The following is a 6,231-nucleotide window of genomic DNA, read 5'->3' on the forward strand; positions in this document are numbered from 1 at the left end:
GCACTGAAGGTTAGGGCTTCAACACGCCTTTTGGGGGGACACAATACAACCCTCAAGAGTGGGCATGATGCATTGCATTTATGCTGGGATTTTTTTTTTTTTTTGGTACTGGGGATTGAACTCAGGACCTTGTGCTTGTGCATTTCCACTGAGCTAAATCCCCAGCTCCTGTGCTGGGCTTTCTTGTAAGAGTAATGGGATGACAGTAAAATCAGCATCTCTCTAGTACTTGCTGTATGTATTCTCAAATGCATAACCACTCCACAAGGTAGAAGACAGAAGCTACTACTATGACAAGGAACTAAAGAGTGGTTGATCAGGTTAAACAGTAGATATGGGGGAGTTAGGGAACCTTCTACAACCTTCCAAAAGTTCTATAGCTGGTGAGTGGCAAAACCAAAACGGGTCCAAGTTTTCTGCTTGCAGAGCCCACCATTTTGCTGCACAAGGCCACCACCTTTTCCCCCACAAAGCCTCTGGGGCTGTCATTTGGATCTCACATTTCATTCTGCCCATGAGGATATAGGAGGTAAAGTGGTGCTCACATCCAGTGACTGCACCCACTTCCCCAAGCATCCTGCACTGTGTATGTGAGGACGGTATTGGGTTCTGGAGTGATGGGGAAGGATGCAGGCTGGTGTGAGGCTCCATGGAGAATGGAAGTTGAGCACACACCTTCCTCATTCACAAGGCCAGCTGTGGGGAAAGGCAAGAAACTACATGTGAAGGGTGGAATGAAATAGCTCAAAGGAAGAAGAAAAATACACCTCAAAGAGGCTGGGACAGGGAGGGAATGACATGTGGCAGGTCCAATCAAAGAGTGTTTCCTGGAAGAGGGGGTACTGAAGAGTCAGTGACATGAACAGCAGGTTCGTAAGGAGGCTGCTTTGGGGACTGGGGATAATATGGACAAAATGCTGTCTTTTTGGAAGGCACAAGGTGTCCAAGGGAAAGTCAGGATCTACCTGGTTTTGAAACCATGAGTCCACATCTGTTGCTCACCACTTGAGAAGACCAATGACTCAAGCACCAGTTGTTGGAAACCTGGCAAACCAAAGAAGTTGAAAGCCATCACCAACAAAGCCCATCCGGCCTATGGGTTGCAGGCACAAGCTTCTACTGGGGGTGAGGCAGCAGACACTAGGATAGTTCCAAATTCCAGGGTCTTTTTAGATTTTTTTGTGCTTTGCTTTTCTGATACACAGATTGCTATTACCTGTAGGTCATGGGATGTTGTGTTCCGTAAATCTAAAGAACACTTAGAGATTAAAAAGTCTTATGACTCCTTGTCCTTTTAGTTGCTTTTCCCAGGATTAGTTAATTCTGCCCTTAATTATTTGGATATAAAGGCATCTTTTCCTTGCAGAACAGTAGAAGACAATGAAAGACTACTTTTTCCTGTAGAATTGGGGGGAGATAGAGAAAAGCAGTTTTCCCCCAGAAGACAACGTGATAAGACACTGGAGAACAGTTTTTAGCCCATTGGATAGCTTCAATCCAAGGTGTCATCTGCAGGACAGCAAGTGGGAGACTAACAATGTATTGCCAGCTGTGTGGCCTCCAAAATTAGTGATTATTAAAAGTCAACTAAGAGAGAAGCTACAGAATTTATTTAGGGTGTTTTTTTCTTGCTAACAAGTTTGACAAAGATCAGGGTACAACGGAAGCAGGAGAGGAGGATAAATCTAGATTGCAACAGGTTCCATATTGCAGACATTTCCAGATTCAGAGCCACTGAACCATCTTGTGGGGTGATGGTGAAATGTGGAGACACTGATGGTAAGTCCAGGACACCCCCAGAGCCTGCAGCAACATGGGGCAGGACAGGAGCAAAGGTGTGTTCTGAGGCTCTTCACTGTGGGAACTGAAGGGAAAGGAAAGGAGGACGTCAACAGTGCTTTCGACCATTAGAACCTGAGCAATGGGAAAGGTGAGGACAGGGAGCAAGGTAGCAAAGGCAGGGAGTGTGTTGAGTTCCATTTTGTCCCCATTTTGTTTGAGGGGCACACAAGTTTGCACCGCAGCTAGGCAGTTTTAACTGCAGGCAATCATAGTCCCATGTCCTGGAGGCCAGAAGTCCAAGGTAGAGGTCTTGTAGGGCTGGTTTCTTCTGAGGCCTCTCTCCTTGGCTTGCAGATGATGACTCCTCCCTGTGTCCTCATGTGATTGTCCCTTGTGTGTATCTATGTTCTGATCTCCTAGGGCTCACCCTAATGACCTCATTTTAATTCTGTAAAGGCCTCATCTCCAAATAAAGTCACATATAGTACTGAGATTCAGGCTCAACATACGAATCTAGGGAGAGATGACCCCCCCCCCCCAGCCCATAGCAAAGTGCTTACTGATTGTGAAGATACAGACAGTGGTTACAAATCTCACAACTGACATTTACAGTTTAGGAAAGATCAAGGCAGGGAGCATTAGGTCAGGAGGCAGAAATTAAAGGTTTCTGCCTGAAACTGGCTACAGAAGTGCAGCGAGGGCTCGGCCCAGTTTTGTCTTTTCTTACCATCAACAAGGCAAAATAAAATTCCTTGAAGTGTTTCCCCTTTGCTGTAAAAGCTGGCTCTGGTGGTGTTGGGAGGTCTGCAGTATAAATCAGTGCCAGGTGAAGCGAAAATGGGTACCAAATGCACACACAGAAGAAATACATATGTCAGATTTATAATCATTAAATAAATCAAAATCAATAGTTCACATCTGGACCTCAGTCAGGCCCAGGTGATTTTACAGGAAAATTAGAAACTAGGTAACAGGTTTTCCTGGCTTCCCCAAGTGCATCATGTCCAGAGCCACAACCCCAAGGCCTTTGTCTGTCTGCCACCATCCTTCCTGGTGAGCCATGACTTTCCCACACTTCTAGGAGCTCTGCTAGCAGCCTATTGTACTGTTCCCTGGGATCATGCTAGGATGGGACAAGGGTCCCCAAAGACCCATATCTTTGTTACTTTTCTCACTGAAACAAAATACTCGACACCCAAAGTTAAAGGAGGAAAGGTTTGTTTAGCTCACGGTTTGTAGAGGTTTCAGTCCATAGCTGGCTGGCTCCAAGGTAGGGTGGCATGGCAGAAGGACATTGCAGAGGAGAAACAGTCCTCAGCAAGAAGGCCTGTGAGAGCGCATTAGCCCTCTTTCTATCCCTTGTATCCCACCCTAGGGGAAGTGTAGCACTCACACCCTTAATCCTATCCAGAGCTATGCCAAGACAATCAGTGGACCCATTTAGTAATCACACACCCTTGATCTCAGCATCACACACTCTAGATCCAGCCTCATCTGAAAAGCAACCCCCCATGACTGCATGAGGCTTTAGGGGGACACCTAAACACAAGCCATAACAACCCATGTGGGTTGGTCTCCAGCCCATGGCATTATTGGGAGGTGGTAGAACACTTTGGAGATGGGGCCTAGTGGAAGGAAGTTAGGTCATTGGGGTAGTGCCCTTGAAGGGAACAGGAACATTGGAACCTAGCCCTTTCCTCTTCTCTCTCTTCCACACCAAACTATGAGGTAAATGGCCTTCTCTGCTATGCCCTCCCACCATGATGCACTGTTCTGCTACAGGGCCAAACAATGGGGCCTGTCAGTCATGAACAGAAACTTTCAAAACTATTAGACAAGACAAACCTTTCCTTTTTTTTATTATCTCGGGTATTTGTTACAGCAAAAAAGCTGACCAACACAGTTGTTAAATCCTACACCCTGGGAAGATCCTCTCACAATGATAATAAACATTTTACCTACAGTTGGGTTCCACTGCAGGTTGGAGACCCTTCAATATCCAGCCTGTGGATCTCCCTGGGCTTCTCCATTGTGCAGCTCTTCCATTATGAGATCCAAAGGTCCCTGACTGAGTTATGCAGTGACTCAAGATTTTGGTGTCCATTAACCCAGAGGTCCCCATCCATGTTAGGGTCCACTTTTGTCCCAACCAGGGCCCTGATTCTGGTATAGATGGCTTAATTGCATGGACAGTGGCTGCTCTTGAATCTGGGTGTTAACCCCAGCTTCTCTGCCTTCTTGCTGAGGAGTGACAGGCTCTGACACCTCAATTTAAGTTGTCAGTTCATAATGTAGCCTTTTGTATGGCCCTCCCCACCCCATTGCACCCCATTCCTGTGTCCCCCCTCCCTCCAGGACCTGTCCTACAGTCACCGGGACATTTAACAAGCCTGCGTAGCCTGGCCAGGAGCTGCACTAGCCAAGAAATGGGGATCCTTTCCAAAATCCCACCTTGGCATTTGCGCTTTCTCATCCCTGGTACCAGTGGTTGCAGATGGGGTTTCTGAGTGCTCCAATTGAATTTGTCCCTTAAGTTCATTTACTGGAGACTTATCCTCACTGCCTCAATCCAATAGTGTTGGGAGGTGGGGCCTGCAACATGTGATTAGTCATGATGTCAGAACCCTTATGAATGGATTAATGTTGTTATCCGAGAAGCAGGTTAGTTGCCATAGGTGTAGCTTCCTCATAAAAGGATGAATTGGAGCCCTTCTCCTCTTGCAAGCATGTGTTCTCTTGTGCTTCCACCTTCAACCATGGCATGGTGCAGTATGAAGGCCCTGGCCAGATGCCCCTTGATCTTGGACTTCCCTTCCTTCAGAAATGTAAGAAATAAAGCTCTGTTCTGTATAAATTATCCAGTCTCAGGTGTTGTGTTACAACAGCACACAGACTGAGAAACTGGGGAGGCAGGCTCTGTGATGAGGAACAGTATGTAGGAGGTAGAGGGAGGACTCCTTGGAGACCCATGGGGAAGGAGAGGTGGGAAAAGGGAGTGGGGTGGGGCAGGTCTGGGTGACAGGTAGGCTGGGTCATCTTGTAGCTTTGTTGAAGGCCACAGTTCTGTGCATTCCAAGGCTGAGTGACTGTCAGAGTGTCTTGCATTGGAACAAGAGGGGCCAGATTTCCACACCCTGGGTGGCATAGAGGCTTGCTGCAGGGGTATGACTGGTGGCCCTGCTCCAGAGTGTGACAGATGGGGTTTTAATAAATGACACCCCTGGGCTGGGGATTTAGCTCAGTGGTTCCGCCACCTGCCTCACAAGCTCAAGGACCCGAGTTCAATCCCCAGTATAAATAAATTTAAAAATAAATAAATAATTCCACCACCCGCCTCGCAAGTGGAAGGGCCCGAGTTCAATCTCCGGTACCAAAAAACAAACATTAATAAATAAATAAATAGCACCCCTGAGGTTTCCTTCCTGCCACTGGGAGACAGATCCTTGTATCCTGGTGAAGACTCTAGGGTTTGCTTATTTCTAGTTTTTTTGTAGTGCTGTTTTTGATCTAATACATTGACTTCAGGATCCCTGACAGGTGACAATCTGAGATGAAACACACAGCATGGGACAGAACTGTGTTGTCCCTAAGCACCTTTTTCCAGCTCATCTGGCCACCTGCGGCTCTCTGAAACCCAAGTCAGCTTGCCTGTGTGGCACCTGGCAGAGGGTGCCTGCTCAGTGTCATGCCAGTAGGTGGGTACAAGAGAACAGGCAAAGAACCAAGATATATTATGTAAAAGTACAAATTTCCAATGATGAATGTCATTACATTGTATACCTAAAATGTACCAATAAAATTTTTTTTTAAAAGAGAACAGGCAGAAGAGACAGAGAGAAGCCAGGAAACATCACTGAGTCTATGGACCCTCAACTGCCAATGGGCTGGCAAGATCTTGTATAGTTCCTGAGAAAAGGAACAAATGGGGGAACATTCTGGGAGGAAGGGGAAGTCCCCAACATTTTGGGTGGGAACTTCAGTGAGAAGCTTGAGGCTCTGCTCTTGTTCATATTGGCATGAGGAAGAAGAGAATTGATTGGGTCATCTGCAATGATCCCTGTTCATTTTGTTGTTTTCTTTTTTGATACTAATTTAGAGATTTTTCTAACTTCTCTATTTTTTCCCCAGAATGGAGGATTGACCTAAGGAGCTCACATATACTAGGCAAGCACCAAGAACTCTCCCAGAGTTTCACTCCCATCCCTTTTTATTTTTATCACCCCCACCACCACCACCAAGATAGGGTCTTGCTAAGTTGCCCGGGATACCTTGAATTTGTGATCCTCCTGCCTCAGCCTCTGTAGCAGTTGGGATTATGGGTACGTGCCACAATACCAGGCACTCCCATAAATTCTTAACTTTTCTGTCTTTGTTAGTGTCTGGTGACTTTAAGAGAAATGTGGCAAAAATGAGACTAAAGACAGATATAGGATCAAAGAAATCTTATTT

Source organism: Heterocephalus glaber, unplaced genomic scaffold (genome assembly GCF_053883595.1).
Source record: "Heterocephalus glaber isolate CG9 unplaced genomic scaffold, H.glaber_assembly_v1.0 deba00000594, whole genome shotgun sequence".
NCBI classification, from domain to species: Eukaryota; Metazoa; Chordata; class Mammalia; order Rodentia; family Bathyergidae; genus Heterocephalus; species Heterocephalus glaber.